The 20,183-nt window shown below is 31.7% G+C and overlaps 3 long non-coding RNA genes across 3 annotated transcripts in view; 2 read left to right on the top strand and 1 right to left on the bottom strand.

Moving 5' to 3' along the window:
• LOC139498540 (uncharacterized) overlaps window positions 1-13,646 on the bottom strand; it is a 28,894-nt gene extending 15,248 nt beyond the window's left edge. The window contains exons 1-2 of the long non-coding RNA XR_011657960.1: window positions 13,374-13,646; window positions 12,411-12,481 (exon numbers count right to left, since the gene is read on the bottom strand). This is a non-coding gene — a long non-coding RNA (uncharacterized lncRNA). The remainder of the gene's footprint in view (window positions 1-12,410; window positions 12,482-13,373) is intronic.
• LOC139498542 (uncharacterized) lies at window positions 870-4,150 on the top strand. Its single transcript, XR_011657962.1, has 3 exons — window positions 870-991; window positions 2,492-2,606; window positions 3,630-4,150. It is a non-coding gene; the product is annotated as an uncharacterized lncRNA (long non-coding RNA).
• Window positions 5,895-10,265, top strand: LOC139498541 (uncharacterized). Its single transcript, XR_011657961.1, has 3 exons — window positions 5,895-5,975; window positions 7,097-7,173; window positions 9,819-10,265. It is a non-coding gene; the product is annotated as an uncharacterized lncRNA (long non-coding RNA).
• Window positions 13,647-20,183: the final 6,537 nt, after the last annotated feature.

The following is a 20,183-nucleotide window of genomic DNA, read 5'->3' as shown; positions in this document are numbered from 1 at the left end:
AAAAATATTGTATAATGATAGAAAACAGATGAGTACTCTGTTGCAAATAAAATCTGTGTATGGTTTATTACCTTTTACTTTAACATATGAATAATTGGTATGCAATATTACAGCTAATTTCTTAATGCATGTAGAATAAAATTTTGGTTAGCCTGCTTGCTTTGTATATTGTACACTCATAAGGATAACACCCAATTAAATTCAAATATGATATATAGGTTTAACTATGCCAATATAAATTGTTTAAAGATGTCATTCTTATTTATAAAGCTTGTACCCAGTAAACACACGACGTACTCCCGACGTCGGTTAATGGTCGTCTGAACGTCATGTCGTGAGTTTACGTCGTACCAACGTTGTGGGGACGTAAAAATCCAACGTTTGATGCAGACGTACAGACGACGTTATAAAATTACGTCGGATTCACGTAAATTTAGTACCTTGTCAGGACGTAACATTTTATTACGTTGTGACAACGTGCTTATAACTGTCATAATCCGACGTAACATTTTGTTACGTCGTATCGACATTATAAGAACGTAGTGAATACATTGTAAAAATCTGGTTTTATGGGACGAATTTTTGGGGTATGTCATAATGAGTATTCCTGGATATTATATCGATCATTCACCTTCGCTAGAATATATTTACGATTTTTTTGATTTAAAAAAAAAAACTTTTTTCCCGCAGACATAATTTGCATCAAGATGTCAAAGAAAATATTACAAATCCAATTTTAATGTTCTAATATATGTATTTTATATGAATATTTATTGTTTAATATATCATTAAAATTTTGTCATCATTTATCACTTGGATTTCATAATCTTTTTCACGATTTGATTAGTGTAACGTTCAGCAGTACTCGGGTTTTACCGCTGCATCCTATGAAAAGTCTGAGCATGCGCACTTTTGCCGCTTAATTTTTGAAAACAGTGAGGAATTTGCAGTGGAAATTTAGCTTGATCCAGATTCCAGAACAAAGAAAAAGGTAAAATAATGATTGCACATTACACCAAATAGGTTCTCCATGATAAAAACAAGTTTGATTGATGAAAATAAAACAGCTGTTACCGTGTTGGGCGCCTCTTTCAAGTCTGTTATACGTGACCATGTTGAAATATGATACTTTTTCTAATCCTGTCAATATATTGCACTGATACAAGATATTTTAGCCATAATGTGTGTTATTTGAATCCATTTATCAAATTGTTTGATTAACTTGTGTTGTTTCTGAAGATATATGCAATTAAAAATAAGTAATAACTGTAGAAAGTAAAAAAAAGGGGGAGGGGTGCACAGCCACAAGTACTTGTTTTCTATCTGTGACTAGCTGCGGAACCGTAGCTCTTAGGTCCTTATGTTATTTTTTGACTATTTGCGGACCATGTTATTTTTTGACTATTTTTTGACTATTTGCGGACCATATGGTCCGCAAATAGTAAAAAAATAACATAAGGACCTAAGAGCTACGGTTCCGCAGCTAATCTGTGACAAGAGCTACTATCCTTATATATTAAGACTACAAGTGTCTTTTGCTCTGTTATTTTTTGATAATCATTGAAGCATAAAAGTCTTATCCATGTTATCAATATCAGAAAATGTGAAGCTATACATCTCAGAACTTTAGATATCTGGGTCCATTACAAACTCCGCACATTTCAAACTTGGCATATTAATGATAATGCTGCATATATCACTGGGGCCTGGGGGTCGTCGCTATCATGCATGAAATATTTGCCACTGGATGTTGAGCAACAAACGATCACTCTTTGTATAACTGGGTCTGACATGGAAATAGACAATTGTGCCAATACAGATGTTGTAAAATATAGGCATCACAGAAAAAAATTAAGATAGCCATCACAGTTGTCGTAATAGGATTAGGTCGTTGTAGGAAGGTGTGCCAGAAAAAAAATAAAAAACCGCCTTCCAAGTCTTGAAAGTGTCATAATGATTTAGACTAGGGTCTAGCCTTGAAAGTTGGGTAAAATTGTCTTGTTTTCAGGGTAAAACCCAGTTTACAGGTGTTAAAAACAGTACATAGGGAAATCTTTTTTGCTGTACAATTTATAGTATGAAATCTACATGTTTATCAATGACGAACTACATGTACAATCACTAAATATGTGATCAGAACAATCTTGTAATCAATCATAAAACATATGAATTTTGGAATGCATTTAAAATTGTCACTTTGTTCTCCTAAAGATTTGTTGGACTAACATTTTTTTTTATATAAATAAGGCGGTCAATTTTCTCGTTTGAATTGTTTCACATTGTCATTTCGGGCCTTTCATAGCTGGCTATGAGGTATGGGATTTGCTCATTGTTGAAGGCCGTACGGTTACCTATAAATGTTAATTTCTGTGTCATTTTGGTCTCTTGTAAAGAGTTGTCTCATTGGCAATCATACCACATCTTCTTTTTTATATGAAACAGACAGAAGAACATAAAAGATAATTGAACGTATTTTTAATTTTTTTTCCAGAGTCTTGTATATAAATCCACAGATCCAATGTGTCTGAGGTTGAGGAAATTATTGCAGTAACCATGTAACAGTTAAGCATGCACCAGCTCAAAAATTTGGACCAAGATTTTAAAAGGTAAACATCAGTTGATCAGCTCTTTTTCTGTCCTCCTTAACTAAGTGATATAGTTTAACTCTTGTACTGTACGTACATACATGTACATTGAACTCAAAATTGGATTTTGTTATCTACATGTAACGTTTGCCTAAACCACATGTTATGCAACCAATACACAACGCTTATTATCATAAAACGCAGAGTTTGAATTTGGAGAGAGCATCTGCTTTACTGTTCTCTAGATATGTCCTTTAAATTAAGTTTGATAAGATCATTTGTGGCTCATGGACACATTCTTATATTAATTTTATTTATCAATTTATAATTTGTTGATTTTATAGATTGCGTTCATTGGCATATGCTATGAGGTCTTGTTGTATCGATGTACATGCTAAATTTATTAAGGTAGAATCCTTTGCATATCTTAAATTAATTGAAAAATGACAATATTGTGAAACCAAACTTCCTTTATTGATTATTTGGACTCATTATTATTTGTAGAATGACCACTGGTTGCTCCAGAAAATATTATGTCCCCTCTCCCCCAGGGAAAGCTCTTTTCTTAAATTTTATTTGGGGGTGGTTGTGTACGAAATACCAAAATGAAAAGGGAGTGTTGTTCTTATTAATTTTTAATTCTGTCGGTGCTGGGATTTTTTTTTTAAAGAGCTAAGGGCTGTCCCTTAGAGGCGGACATAGTATTTTCTGGAACAGACATAATTTCATTAACACATGTTCAATTTAATAACAAATTTATTTTTTAAATAAGAAAGAAGGTTAATCATAAGTTATGAATAATTATATACTGTTGAAATTGTGTTAAATTTCTAACATACATATCAAAATGTGTATAACTGGCAAAGATACAAACATCTCAGTAACAACATAACATAATTATGAATCTGCTGTTTATTATAGGACCAGCAATAGAAAAAATATTGATTATGTTTAAACACAGGGTAATTTTTAAGAACTGCTGTAATTCATAAGTTGGGATCAATTTATTTTTTTGTATTTTATAATTTATGATTTTTTTTTCAGAGATCTGAAACCAACACAAGACCAGCTGGGTCAATATTCCTAATGCGCCTCCAAATGAGGAACACAAAAGTTGTGTGTAAACAAAAATTATCTCTGTGGTGATATTGAACGTTTCATTTTTAACAAGTGACTGAGCTTTACCATTTGTGTTGATCTGGAAAGTAGAGGATCATAGTATAAATATGTAAAAACTATGGAGTTTTTTTTAATGTATTCAAAGTTTTAAATTTTCAAAGAAATTGTTGTGTGAAAAAAATCGAACTTCGTATTCCGAAAATTTAACCACATATTTGTGAAAATGTCTTTGCTTCGAAACAAGCCATCCTACATATCCAGTGTACTGAATTGACTGAGCTAGAGTAGAAAACATTACCAATACCAACTACATGTATGCAGAAACAATTGCGCAAATTGCCCAGCTGATTAGAGGGCAGAAAACCAACATTTGGAATGACATGTACAATGTATACAACCAACACAAGACTAAAATTTGGAATAAAAATTAAAAATTCAGAAACAAACTATTATTTTTTTTATTGGTTCATGTAGCTACATGTACATTGTAAGAAAAAAGAAGTCTAAACTGTTGGATAGGTCTATCATTTTGGTCTCTTGTGGACAGTTGTCTCATTGGCAATCATACCACATCTTCTTTTTTATACTCTCTCTAGTTGGTCAACGGAAAAAAGCAATAGTTAGTTGAATTGAATTTCAGGTATTTTCTTCATTTGGGATATTTTTAGAAGTGTGTATGAATTGTGTAGAATATAATATTTATAAATTAGACAGTCAGATTTTGGGCCGATTTTCCTAGCTTGTAATCGTGGAGTGAATCCAGCTGAATGAATTTTCAGTAAATATTAAGGTAAATATGGTAGTTTGTTGTATTTTTGAATAATTCATTAAAAATGGTTTTCCGTCGTCAAAGTGAAACCTCAGGGGCGGATCCAGCCATTTTAAAAAGGGGGGGTTCCTAACCCAGGACAAAGGGGGGTTCCAATTTCATGTCCCCATTCAAATGCATTGATCGTCCAAAAAAAAGGGGGGTTCCAACCCCCGGAACCTCCCCTCAGGATCCGCGCCTGAACCTTCATTCTAGAATTTCCGCCATCATAGTGAAATCTGTATTCTAGGCCACTGAAACACTAAACATTCAGAATTTGAAGCACGTACCAAGATGTCATGTTGAAGGCTGTACATGTACCTATAATTGCTAACATCATCAATATTTGATTTTAGGATTTCCTGTTACAAAACTTTGAATTATTCGAAAAACTAAGGATTTTCTTATCCCAGGCATAGATAACCTTAGCCGTATTTGGCACAACTTTTTGGAATTTTGGATCCTCATTGCTCTTCAACTTTGTAATTGTTTGGCTTTATAAATATTTTGATATGAGCGTCACTGATTAGTCTTATGTAGACGAAACGCGCGTCTGGCGTACTAAATTATAATCCTGGTACCTTTGATAACTAATTAGGATAGAGGGTTGTCTAATTGGCCATAATACAAAATTTCCTTTTTTTGAAAAGTATTATGTGTTAAAAGAAAGAAAAGTTGCATTTGTTAAATGGAAATGTGTAATTCTTGTACTTCAGTATTGCAAAAGTTTAAAACTTAAGACTTTATAAACCTTAAACAACTATTTTTGGGAAAACTAGATATTTATACATTTCACACTGAAACCTGCCAAAAAGATAAAAAAAAAAACAACTTTTTGACAACTTCATATACAGCTGGCAGTTTGGAAATAGAGTACATATCAACAATTGTCCATCTTTCCCACATAGAAAAATTTACAACTTAAAACGGGTCAAAAGAAAAAATAAAGTCCCTGTTTACATACTTCTTCAATGGAATTGCATTGATTCTATCAATTAAATGAGGCCAAGGGACATTTATAGTTGTGCTGTGACGTTGTTACAACGTTTGATGATGGTAATAAATTACGTCACAAATTACGTTGTGCCAACGTTGTGTGGATGGTTGTCAGCACGTGCCTTGGAGTTCACAAAATTACGTTGTACAAACGTAATTTTACTACGTTGTCACAACGATAGTATTACGTTGTCACAACGTAATGTCGACGTTGGATTGTTTACTGGGTATAAACAATTATACAAACAAAGCAAGCAAGAAAATCAAAGTTTTACTTTGTAAGCATTAGGAAATTAGCTGTAATAAATCTTGAACAGCAATACATGTATAGATTAACACAGAACTTGTTTCAATGTTTAACTGTAGTTTTATAAATAATTGCTATTATTTTTTCCAGCATGTTGTACTTTGTTTCTGAAGAAAATAAGAATAGATGTCAATGATGCAGTACTTGAAGGTGAAATGAGGTAATAATAATATATTGTTTAAAAGTAATCCTTGTTTCTTCACCAAAGGTTCAGCATGTGTTTAGCAATAATACTATGATATACAGGTACATATTTGTCATACAAAGTCTTCACAAACACGGATAGAGACAGGTAGGCTAGAAAAATATATATTAGAGAGTCTTGTCCTTTTCACAAATTGCACCTATTTAAATTTATTTAAAAAATTATACTTAACTGTATCATAATAAATTTTTTTGTCTATGAAAAACTAATCATTTTAACAAAAATTACAAACCTTATTTGCTGTTTGTATTGCTGATTCTTATTTTTATTCTCCATTTATATAAGCTGAATCAATTTAATTGTTGTGTAAATAATTATTATTCTTTAAAGAAGATTCTATTTATACTAAGAACTATAATCAACTTTGTATTTTATGCAATTGTTGAGCAATGCTAACTTACATCAAGACAGATTCAGATTCAATATTTTATTATAGTCTCACTACTTGGAATTCATATACAGTACATACAGAGTATATAAACAATATAAGACAGCCAATATACAAATATAAAACACAAGTAACAAGACATCTAACATGAGCGATATTTTCCAATTAACAAAGTTCCATAACTCATCAGTTAAAAGGTAAAATTTGTCACAATCAGAAGTGCTGACATCCATTATTCCTGAGGTTGTGTAATCATTGTTATAAATCTTCCTTTCTCAATTTTATTCTTTAAAGAAATTTTATCAATGCAGACTGTTAATGAAAAGGTGTACAGAAAGCAAATGTTATATAAAAAATAATCATAAAGTGATTGCATAGAATTGAACCCCTAGAAACTATTACTGGCAAAAATAAAAATATATTTTTGCTGAATTATTGCCAATGAAAATTATCTTTACTAGAGATCAAAGAACATAGAAGTAAACAGTATAGGTCAGCTATGATCACTCAAAAATGTCAGAGTCAATATTTTATGTGCCCATAACTGAGTTATATTGTAGTAAGTTACAAATGTTCCTCATTTTTTTTTTTATCTTTTCAAAGCCAGATTTATTTGACATATTCCTTAGAATTAACCAGAGGAAATAGCAATTCAACATGATGTCATCAGAAACCTTATATTTTTCAGAGTGATGTAACACAGGCAAGAATTTAAGTGAATGAAACAGCATCACTTCTAAAAGTAGCATGGAATTTTTATCACAGGTATTATTTAGACAGACAGATTAAAAAGTGTTTTGCCTTGTAAATCAACAACAACAGTTTCTCAATCAATATTTTAAAATTGTGTTTAAACGTTTTACTAAACCCCTTCAAACTAGCTATATATAGAATCGCCCTTTTTTTTGGCAAAGGGGGGGGGGGGGAGGGGGGTATTTATCTGATAAACAATCTGTTGTCCAGTTCCAGTCAAAAACATTTGGGAATCTAAACTTAATACCAAAATGTTAATGCTTACAAGTGATTATAACATCAATTGGCCAAAATTTGAGCCAAATTTTTCTTTTAAGGTGGTATGGGAGTCTAAAATACAAATGATAGAATTTGTTCATACTTTGCCAAAACGTTCTATCTATTGATACATGGTGAAAAATATAATAAAAATGATAGGTCACCGCGCATTTTCTCAAGCTACAGGACGGGACAAAATGACACATTTTGTATGGATTATTCAGAAAAAAACACCATTTTGTGATTAGAAACTAAACAAAATGATAGAATTGCTAAATACCTCAGGAAAATATAGCTTTCAGACACTGCTTTGAGGATATCAAAAGAAAAGATAGGGTCACCGTACGTTTTTTCCGGCTAAAATACAAAATAGGAAAATTCCATACAGAATCCTTCAGAAAATGCACTTTTTTAGAGTAACCTCCCCTTAAAATGCCAATAAAAAAAAAAAAAAAACAACCAAAAATAATTAACATTTGCAAAAATATCAATATTTAGAAGTTTTATTCTTATAAATTGGTACTTTTAAATGAAAATGTACATTAAACATCTGCATTCCTGCATCAAATTTTGCTAACTTGATGGAAAATCTGGACCTTTGATTCTCTGTTTTTTACAATCCAAGATGGAGGAAGACACCCATACCACCTTAATTAGAAATATCTATGCAATAGGGAGAAACATGACTCAGAAACATTATTTTTCTATAACTTTTTATAAATTGCTTATTTTTTTACCCATTTCAATGCGATTTTATTCTTGTATTTCGGGGCTTCTTTCATGTGCTGAATCTAAACATGTATTAAGTTTAGGGATTTTGGGTCCCTTTTTTTAAATGGGTCCATTGAGGGTCCAAAATTTAACTTTGCTTGATTTTATCAAAAATTGAATTATTGGGGTTCTTTGATATGTCAAATCTAACTGTCTATTTAGATTTTTAATAGTGGGTCCCGTTTTCAAATTGATCTACACTAATAAGGTACCAAGGGTCTAAAATTAAACTTAGTTTGATTTTATCAAAAATTTAATTCTTGAGATTAATTGATAAGCCCAATTTAACTGTATATTTAATTTTTAATTTTGGGTCCCGTTTTAAAATAGGTCTACATTAAGGTCCAAAGGGTCCAAAATTAGACTTCGTTTGATTTTTACAAAAAAATAATGTAAGGGGTTCATGCTGAATTTAACCATGTATTGTGATTTTTGGGCCCTGTTATCAAATTTGTCCATATTGAGGTTTAAAGGTTCCAAAACTGTTTAATTTCATCAAACCATTGAATTCCTGGGGTTCTTTGATATGCTCAATCAAACTGTGTATTTAGATTTTTGATTTTGGGTCCCATTTTCAAATTGGTCTACATTAAGTTCCAAAGGGTCCAAAATTAAACTTAGTTTGATTTTAACAAATATTGAATTCTTGGGGTTCTTATATATGCTGAATCTAAACATGTGTTTAGATTTTTGATTATGGGCCCAGTTTTCAAGTTGGTCCACATCAAGTTTCAAAATTTAACTTTGTTTGATTTCAACAAAAATTGAAATCTTGGGGTTCTTTGACATGTTGAATCTATTTAGAGTTTGGATATTGAACCATTTTAGCTTAATTGTCAAATGTTTAATCACAATCCAAATTCAGAGCTGTATTAAGCCTGGTTCTGGCTATGCAAATTGGTTAAAAAGAAATTATATGCCCAAGACCTATTATGGTATACAAATGTCCAGTGTAAACATATCGCACCATAACATTAGAAGGACTTTTCCGAAATTTCATGAAACATAATGTAGTTGTTACTTATAATGGTCAAAATGATCTGTATACGTTTTGGTAAAAATAAGATTAAACCTTTTTGAGTTACAGGACTTTGTAACTAAAAAAGGGGTGTGTTTTTTTTCACATGTCCCGCCGTATCTCAAAAATGATTTATGATGATTGCTTAAAACTGTACAAACTTCTTAGTTATGTTAATCTACAGATCTGTTTACTTTTTGGTGATGATTCAAAATGTTTATATTTTAGAGTTATTGAGTTTTCTGGTATAAAAGGGTTATTTTGCACCTGTCGCGCTGTATCTCAGAAAGTGTTGATGATTATTGCATAAAACTTACACTTAAGACAAAGGGCGTATCATACACTCATGGCGCAGCAGTTTATTGAGTTCATGTCTGACATGTTGATGACGGATAGACAAACGGACAACAGTATGCCATAATAGTCCTGTAAATGATGTATAAAAAGTGCATAAATAATGCACTCAAAAGTTAACCATGAAAGACACAAAACTATCTTTTGAATTTTGTGTAAGCATCAATCATTAGGAAAAAATTATTTAAACTAGTAAAAATTGCTTATATCTAATATTTGATTAAGTTTTTAAAATAAAATACTTTCTTTTATTTAGAAATAATCCAGCAGTTTCCAGATTATGAATTTCACCATGTTAATGAGTTTTACAAACAGTTAGAATGAGGTGTTTTTCAGAAGAAGAAATGAGTTCCAAGAATATATATTCTAAAAGTTCCAAATCTGTTTATTGTAATAGATTACTTGAAATAATGAAGAACATTATTACAACTGTTTTTCCACAAAATACAGAAGATGTCCTTCATTCACTGACAATGTAATTGAGTTCTAATAACCAGGAACAGAAACCTCAAGCATTACCAAAAGGTTCATTTTGTTCTTTTGTTGATTCATTGAAAAAGGCTGAATCTTAGCACCACAAAAAAATACTGTCATTCTAGACACAGACCATGTTGTATAATCAAGTTTATCAGATGCTTCCAGACATATCTGAGAATAAATATTATGTGACATCTAGCTGCAAAATAAAACTGATTTCAAGTTTTCTGTTAATCTCTTTTGTAAATGCCAATTATTTTGTCATAGTCGCATCTCAAGTTGCATGTTTTACCTGTAACCTCTAGAAATGTATCCAACTGTTATACAAGTGAGTGGTTTAACTAGCTATAAACCAGGTATAATCCACCATTTTCTACATTAAAAAAAGGTCTGTACCAACTCAGGAATATGAGAGCTGTTATTCATTCTTTTGACATGTTTTAGCTTTTGATTTTGCAATTTGATAAGGGATTTTCCATTGTGAATTTTACCTTACTTTCATTGTGACCAAATCACTACTTTCACTTTAAACAATTTGTTTTTTTCAAATGTTTTACTTTTTCAATATATATATGCAACTGATAGGACCAATTAAATATTAAACATTTCAAAGAAAACAGTAGCCAGAATACTTAGAAAGAAATACCCCATATAATAATTGGGAACTATATTCAAAGGCCATGGAAAAAGGGAATTAATTGTGGTCTGAAGCCAACTGCAATGTTCTTTGTAATGTGTTTCCATAGCAACTGTTATTGATATTCATTTTGAATAATATAAGTTGTGTATCAAAACAATTCCTTATCAGTATGGTTTTACAAAGTTAAATAAGAAAAATTTTGAAATTGACGAATATAACCACTTACTTTCTTTTAATCTGCACAATGCAATTTCAAGTTTTGCCAAATTTCAGAAAATTTTGAACAATTTTTTTTTTTAAACAACAAAAAACACACAGCCAATTTTTTTCTTGGTGAAAGAGTGATATATGAAGATCATTTTGGGGGCATAACAAATATATCTGATGTTGGGATAAAAAATAAAATCATTTTGAAATTCACTAAAAAATGCCTTTTTCAGCAGTTTGAAAAAATGCAAAATCAGCACTTTTCAGATACAAGTTTTAATGTTTTGAATTGGTTCAAGACAATGTCTGTTTACTTAAATGTGTTATTTCAGACCTTTACTTGTTCAGTATACCTATGATTTAGGCTAAAAATGTATATTTGTTAAAAATAATGAAAGTTGAAAAATGATGCATTTTGAGATTTTGCTACTCTGTTTCTGGGCTTATATATATGGGACCTGTAACCATAGCAACAGAAACCCCAAAAACAAAAATGAAAGTTATTTTTGTTATCAGGGCATCATATGGGCTTAATATTGAAAAGATATCGAAAATCTGTGACATTGGTGTAAACAGTCCCTTGAATATCTTTGGTTTTTACAGAGAATGACTCTTAAGTAAGGAGCCTGTAGTTCAGTGGTTGTAGTTTGTTTGTGTGTTACATATTTGTTTTTCGTTCCTTTTTTTGTTCATAAATAAGGCCGCTAGTTTTCTCGTTTGAATTTTTTAAGCTGAGTATGCGGAATGGGCTTTGCTCGTTGTTGAAGGCCGTACGGTGACCTATAGTCGTAAATTTCTGTGTTATTTTGGTCTCTTGTGGAGAGTTGTCTCAACATGGCAATCATACCACATCTTTTTTTTTTGTTATCAATGAATTTTGTAAAATATTTAATGAATGGAGAATTTCAGAAAAGGTATCAAAAGTTCACATGAATAATTTTAGCGCTTATCTGTATATTACTATATAAATTAAGTGTATTTACTTTCAATTCTTAGTTTAGTAATCGATCCATGGTGGTCAATTGACAAAGTATACAGACCCTCTCCATTTAATAAACTCTGAACATAATTAAAATACACTTTATTCGTACTATTTGTTTGTTCAAAGTATACAGAAAAACGCAAACCGGAAGTATAATCTGACTTAAAATTTTGTCCAATGACGGGACAATATCCGGATGCCCTTTTTCTCGTTTTTCTCCCAAAATAACTCAATCTGAATAATCATATGAATGGATGACAAATGCGACTTTGCACTGTACATATAGGACACAGAGTCGTGTTGATTAATTTATTGTGGAAAGAAGAGAAGCGACACCAAAAATGAGGTCTTCTCGTTTAATAGTATAGAAGATACCTATTTATAACAAAATGGCGTAATACATCAGCGAATCAAATAAACATAAATTATATAGAAATTCCACATTAATTTATCCATAGTCGGATCAAGAAAAGTAAACACTAACCACAACTAACCAATCTTTTTTTTCGGAACTACTTCTTGATTAAAGAAACTCTTCTTACCTGGCATCTTGACCATGTCCACAATAGACAGCAATGACCTATAATAGTGTATTGGTAGTTTTCATGATAGCCTGCAATATGAGATTACTCCTATTAATTATCATATTAGCATACTAATTGTTAACATCCTCTTAGTGTTGTTCTTGATTGTGTTTTGTCCAGTGTCGTTCTCTGAAACGTAAACCGTTCGCACTGATTTCTCTTAGCTATACCATGAGTGTTACTTAAAAGAGGGGCGAAAGATACCAGTGGGAAAATAACTGACAAACCCATAGCTAAATAAGAAAAAGACAGACAAACAAACAAAAGTACAAAAGACGCAACATAGAAAACTAAAGTCTAAACAGCACGAACTCCACCAAACATTGGGTGTGATCTCAGGTGCAACGGAAGGGTAAGCAAATCCTGCTCCACATGTGGCATCCGTCGTGTTGCTCATGTTATTACAAACCCGGTAGATAGTATAATTCGGAAGGTCAGATCCATTGAAAGGTTACAGGATTGTAATTAACAATACCAAACACGAGATTGATTCCAACACATATTCAAGTACACTTACCCAATGCCAATGATTGTCTTTTGTCACATACACACCATTTTTTTTCTTATTCTTATACTACTAAAAATTGTGACATTTCCAGGCTTTTTGAGGATAAACGTTACGTCATGCAATGTTATTTTATTCTGTATATTTTTCCTTTTTACAGCTGTATATTTTAGCGTCATTTTATCGTATTCTTTTTTTTTAGTATATTGTACATTGTACATCACATTTTCATATTAACATTACGGTTATGTATATCTAATGTTACTCTGACATGAATGTTTTTTGTTAAATCTTTTATTCAACCGAACAATACCAACCGAAACTGTAAAATGTATACTTTAAGCAGTAATGAGGATGAAAATATTAGACTCTTTTACTTATTTGATCTTTAGTAATGAAATAAAATATTTTCTTACCATTTGTCAGTCCAAGACTTTATACGTAGAAGTTCTGTCCAGTATGCAGGAATGAAAAAAAAAAAAAACTCCGAAAAGCAAAATGGCTTTCGTAAGGTAGAGTAGTTGAAAAAGTGTGTCGTTATACAATGGGCACTGTATTTGAAATAATACATATTCTTTTGTGATTTTATTACTTCCTGTAATAAAGGTTTAATAGTATGCATTTAAAAAGCAAAACTTACATATCATCGAATTCACGTTGTTAAAATTGTGTTCTAGGTGAATAAGCACACTATTATATACTTGTTCAAAAATTGTAAGTCGATATCTATATACTTCGTTTTAAATTTAACCATACAATGTTAGATCTGCAAAATAATCTCATCAAATATACCAGGATCAGTGCATTTTCATATTTGAGCCATACCGTCGTTTTGTCTACTAAGACTCAACAGTGATGAATAAAATAACATCTCTTGGATCCTTTATGATAAACAAAAGTAAAAACAGCTAAAAATTGTTGTTGTTAAATATAAAAGTGTGCATTACTTTAATGATATAGGAAACTGAGACATCGTGGCAACGCCGCCTGTACAGTGGCTAGCGCTCTAGACCACTCGACCAACTAGGCTACATACTCTAGATTTCGTTTATCGTTTGCTTTATCTAGGGTGGTAACACAGAATATGATGTAAAGTGGCACCTTGCATATCAGCTGTTTTTTGTTAGTCGTACAAGATTAAAATTTTACTTACCGTGACGTTACATCAAATGTATATTGCCAACACGTATAACTATTATTCTAAGATGTGCACTATTGTAGATAGATTCAATTATTAAAATAACGCGCACTTTTATATTTAATGAGAACAATTTTTAGCTGTTTTACTTTTGTTTATTATAAAAGATTCCAGAAATGTTATTTCAATTCATATAACTATTATAAGGCTGAGTCATATAATCTTAGATGTTATAATGCAGGATTAAGTTTGGAAATTTGTTATTATAGTAAATATATTTATACAGAAATAGCAAACTATGCTCTGCACGTGTAGGTGAAACACCCTCTTCGCAAATAACTCAGATTATATAGTGATGCACGTTGATTTTGATGAGTGCGTTCTAAGTTGAAGATTCTACTCCTTCAATCTGCACCCCTGTTATATAACTCCTATAAAATTCTAAGTAAACTTGATCATCTAAAATGCCAATCATGATCAATTAAAACAAAGGAGAAGCATTACGTGTATTACTAAGATGAGGTTTTTAGTATGAACTAAAGATGATGCGGTGTTATATCAGAGAGAACTCCGAAACAGCGGTTACGTCCTCTTTACTACGCTACGTTGACTTTAATCATGATAGTTTAGCGAAGCAACGTCACCACTGTTTCGGAGTTTGATATCAGAGAGACAGAAACCCAACGACACAAATATTCAAAAGAACATAAAGTTTAAGAAGGATATATTACTAGCTCCTTTAATAAAAAAAAGTATATTTCTTCTACGTGAAAGCATTATCTATACAAAGTACTTAAGATAAGATATGTATTTTTAAATATGTCAGGCTCTAAATCGCCCGAGTCTAAAAAAAATTGAAAAAAAAATCACAAATAAACAATTTAAGATATGCAGTCAGCACCACATACTTCAAATACCAACAACAACAAAACCACTAAGGTATGGCATAAGACAATTAAAGACATATTTATAAACACCAATGTAATTTCTTTACAGTACCTTCTTTTCCAACTGCATGTATACTGAAACTGTTATGTAAATCATCCAAGTTATTCATACATTGTTCTTGCCAAGTCATCTAATGCATATCTTTATCAGACATACATGTAATTGTCAAAATGTTTGTATTGTCTCTGCATTTTACTATCAGATTGTGGAGAAATTTACGACAGTATTTGTGAAATTTTGTTTCACTGTAATTAAAATTGATTGATTGATTGATTGGTGTTCAGCGCCACTGTCATCACTTTAGCTTTATATCGTGGCGGTCAGTTTTTATTGCTGAAGGAAGCTCGAGTGCCCGGGGGTTGATAAGAAAACTGACAACAAACGAAGTCAATTAAGATTGGAGTTGAGTCGGGATTCACCTGATTAACAGACTTTAGCCAACCCGATTAACAGACCCACCGCCGATATAGCCACATACTCAATATAGATTAACCGACCAATCTCTCGGTTAGCCGAGTGTCGGCCGTGTGAGTCGGGATTCGAACTCACAACCCCAGTGTTGACATTCTAGTGATACAGTAATTCGACTACTTAGACTTTTAAAATTTTCTGTAAACAATCATGAGTATGGGTCGTATTTAACCTGCAATGAGGAGTGATTTGTTGATCAGAGTTAGAGACTTCAAAATCACTTTGAGATGACGACCAGCAATAAAAACACTAATCCTTTTTAAGCTTTCATGAATTGATACACCAGAATCACTTTATTATATCTTGTTTGAGATATCGAGTTTTGAGGCATATTTGAGTATCAATCTTTCCTGACTTTCCGTGCAAATATACGCTTAATTTGGTAGCATCCAGAATCATAGGGTTGCTGAAAATTTGGGTGTTTTTTTTAACTGATACATAATCTTTATAAGGAAAACTGAGGCTGTAGATATATCTTTGTGTTACAGCGTCTTAATAACGCTGATCAAAGATAAAGACTAACAATACATATCCTTGCGCTAATAAACAATATGTATATAATTCATTGACTTTGGTAAATGTTCACCTTCTTTCGACAGTGCAATGCATACTGTTCGTTTGGTTGTGCCGGAGGTAAAAATACGCATTCACGTCCATTTGAAGATTGCAAACTTTTGAGGGGTGCAGGTGGCCTGTCACATGCTAGTTTTGCCCCCATCCGACTATCATTGAGTCCATCGGTAGTCGGATTGTTTCGTCCTCTTCGTGTCGTCATTTCAGTGTATTGTGTTAGTTTCTTCTCGTCCAAGAAGTACATGTTATTTTTGCAATTTTACGTTTGGCCAATAACAACCAATCAGAGGTGGATTTAGGGGGGGGGGCAGGGGGAAGGCCCCCATTTTGTTGAAAAAATTTGGTTGGTTATACAGGGAATAACTGAAGCGTGACGGGAGCGGGCCCCCACTTATGAAAATTTCTGGATCCGCCACTGCCAATTCATCAAATAACAAGTTGATGTTCTGTTTTATTAGTAGAATAAATTATGCATTAGTTTCTGTACTGACGTTGCGCACGATATTGGTGTCACTTTGGAAATATGGGTTAGAAGGTGGGTTATTCAAATTCAAGCTCTTATCCTATACAATAAATATCCATGTTATGCATATCATTCGAAAGGAAATAAACCACAGAAATCAATAACATAGATGATTTTGTGCTTTGTCTATTTTTTAATGAAAAACTTTGCTCATTTCGATGCCTATAACGTCATTTTAAGGGTGTCCCGCTGTTACAATTTTGTGTTATGTGAGTCTTTAAAATCCCAGTGCGGATTCATTGGTAAGTAGAATGGTTAAAAATTTTGCAATTGTTTTGTATACATTTAACTTAAAATGAAGTAACAGACGTTTTTAACTTTAAGAGAAGGAAGATCGTCAAAAGAGTTTAAATAAAAAAGAGAAAAAAATGTCCCAATCAGCTGCTCAACCCGTAATTTTTTTTTCTGTCTTCACTTTCATAAGATATAAAGGACGAAAATGGATTTTAATAATATCAGAAATATTATACATGTCCCGAAGAAGCTATCTGAAGTCATCATTAAGTAACTGCGGTCTTATTTTAAAAACATCGTAATTTTTCCAGTGTCCAATAAAATGTCCCGATGGACAAAATAACACAAAGAATAATTCAGAGGCTTTTTATCAAACGAAATTCTACTATATCTCGATTTTTTAACACCTGTTAACTGATATGAATGGAAAATACATTTAATTTCCTTTAAAATGATATGATATGTACTTTTGTTTGAGTTGCAGTTAGAAAATCCGAAACGATCTAAGATGTCCAATGAAATGTCCCCGTAACCGTAATTTGACGTTCGCGTTATAATAACGTTAAACTGTATACGAATTTTCTTGCATATTTGACAAAATTTCATGTTATGGTCTGATCTATATAAAATAAAGTTCTCGTTTAATATGCATTAAAATACAGATCTGCATTAATTCATGCATATAAGATGTCGAAATATTTAACTCGGATATTTCATAAAGACAAGGCCCTGGAGGTATAACAAAGAGATAACTTACTAATAACCACACTCCCACTTTATAAAAGCAAGATACATTGAAAAAGAAAATGCGATCAAATGTGAGATCTTCTCTTAATTATCCTCCTAAGCCAGATAGTATCTGTTATTCCTAGCGTTGCTATTAAAAGATTCGAAGCTATACACATGAATGAAAATTCTCACAAAATATTTATGAGAAAAAGTACACCTTAGTCTTGAACATTTCAGTAAAACGTGCAATCATTTTTTTTGTCGCATCGACTCATTTAACAAAACGTTTTATCAAAGAAATACTTGTATGTCATAAACATTTCAGTATAGCTAACGATGATTTTTTATCTACTGTGAGTAGAACAATTCCTAGTCATCTACCTAGCAATATGTGTTTGAAAAATAAGGTTATTACATTTAGAAGTAGTGTGGCAGAATAAAGATTATTTTCTCGAATCTCCAACAGAATTGCCTGGTACATGAGCATGTGATGAAACTAGTATATTGAAATTGAAACTTTTCTTTTACCATAACTTGAGAAAGAACGAAAGAGAGAGAGTGAGAGAGTAGTTGTCCGACACATATGATGGATGGCACACAAACATGTAGCAGCTAGCTCCAAGGTTTTAATTTACAGACACTCCCAACTCATTCTAGAAAAAAAAAATCAACCAATCAATGCGGTGTAAAGTAGATCTTTTTTTCATCTTCGCAGAACGCCACAAAACATAGCTTGAATTTTAATTTTTACATCGCGATGACCGTGAGGGCATTCCGATGTATTGTTGCCATAGAGATTTTACTTTCGTTTTCACTGGTAACCGATCGTATAAATACGCGGATATCATCGAGTGCAAAAAAACATTTCTTATCGCTTGTTATAAATTCACTTCTTCAATGAATACTCATAAGAACAGAAATTTATAATACGAAAATATTATGTCGTTACAAATATTTATATGCATTAAAAATGCACACGTACAGAAAAATTGTGTTAACGCATGCGGAAGAATATCACAAGAAATTTTTTTTGGGAAAATATGAATGTCTACTCAAATCCAATCTATTGAAAAAATCGAATTGTTATAGAAGAGTGTCCACCATGCACTTGTACTGCACTTTTATTAGAATCGTAGAATAGAATGATATAAAATTGAATGAAAATTTTACATACATGTAACTGCTATATACAATTATTAATATGATATATAACAACAAACCAGAGTATACGTATTTGTATCACCACAATATAATAGATATTAAAGCAGTGAAGTTGAATTCCTTGTCATTTATTCATCATCCACGCACGAACTTGTCTCAGAAAAAATATATCTCTGTACATAAACCTCAGTTTTCCGGTATAGAAATGTGATTTTTTTTCGGAGACAAGTGCTTGTGACCATCCACATGAACTTGCGGTCATCCGAGGTTCAGTACTTCAGTACTTTGATTATACTTTTAAAACAATGTAAAAACGAAACCAAAAATATTGAAACCGAAAACATAAAAATAATCAGATGAATGTCAAAGGAGATTTTGTGTAAACCGATACTCAGTTATATGTTGAAAATGGAAGCGCGGAACCAAAAATATTGTATAGTATAAAAAATGCATGAAATACATTCCTGACGGTCCATAGTTGTTCGCTTGAGAAACACTGAACTATATACATGCACATATAGCAGTTACTTAAAAAATCACATCTAGTAAAAAAAAAGTTGTATTATTCAAAATCGGATTTCGACCTGCTGGTTATCTGTGCTGTAGGTATTGGTCTGTGTAAAAGTTTTCCATACTTTGGCAATTGCCAAATTCTATAATTTCAAATATTAAAAAAAAAAAAAAAAAAAGTATTGATTGCCGACCCTTTTTTTAAAGCTTGAGTTTGTGAAAAAGCAAAATATGTTTCCGAAAGCAAAAACAAACAATACAGAATCACGGTTCTCATTTTCACAATAAAGTAGAAGATGCTGCCGTATAAGACCAATTAATAATTTCTATATATGCAAACAACAATGAGCAAAACCCTTACCTTATAGTCAGCTATTAAAAACCCCGAAATGACAAATGAAAAACAATTCAAACGAGAAAACTAACGGCCTGATTTATGTGCAAAATGTGTAAATTCCTACATAACATGAATTTTCTTAATTATTTACCTGGTAAAACAATCCATTTTAAAAAAAAAAGTGTCAATGAAAACGTTTTCTTTTAAAAAAAAATAATTTAGACCCCGACCAACTTTAAATTATTGAAAGTTGGCAACGGCAGCATAAGAGCACGTATTTCTTTTTCGATGCACATTCTATAAAGTTTTTTTAAATAATGATATAGTTAAACATTTTCCATAAAATCGGATGTAAAGATTGTGGACTTACTTATACGTTAAAATAAATAAAATGAATTATAATGTAATTATAATGTAATTATAAGTCACTTTTTAAGAAAAAATAAATAAAACCAAATTCTTGGACTTTTATATTAACGTTAGTATACAGTATAATAGTCCCAGGATTAAAGTGTTGATGAAATAAGTTTTATATTAACGTTAGTATACTACTGTAGAATAGTCCCAGGATTAAAGTGTTGATGAAATAAGATTATGAAAAG

This window comes from Mytilus edulis, chromosome 12 (genome assembly GCF_963676685.1).
Source record: "Mytilus edulis chromosome 12, xbMytEdul2.2, whole genome shotgun sequence".
Lineage (NCBI taxonomy): Eukaryota > Metazoa > Mollusca > Bivalvia > Mytilida > Mytilidae > Mytilus > Mytilus edulis.
Note: the sequence above shows the minus strand (reverse complement) of the source record. Positions and strands in the feature narration are given on the sequence as shown.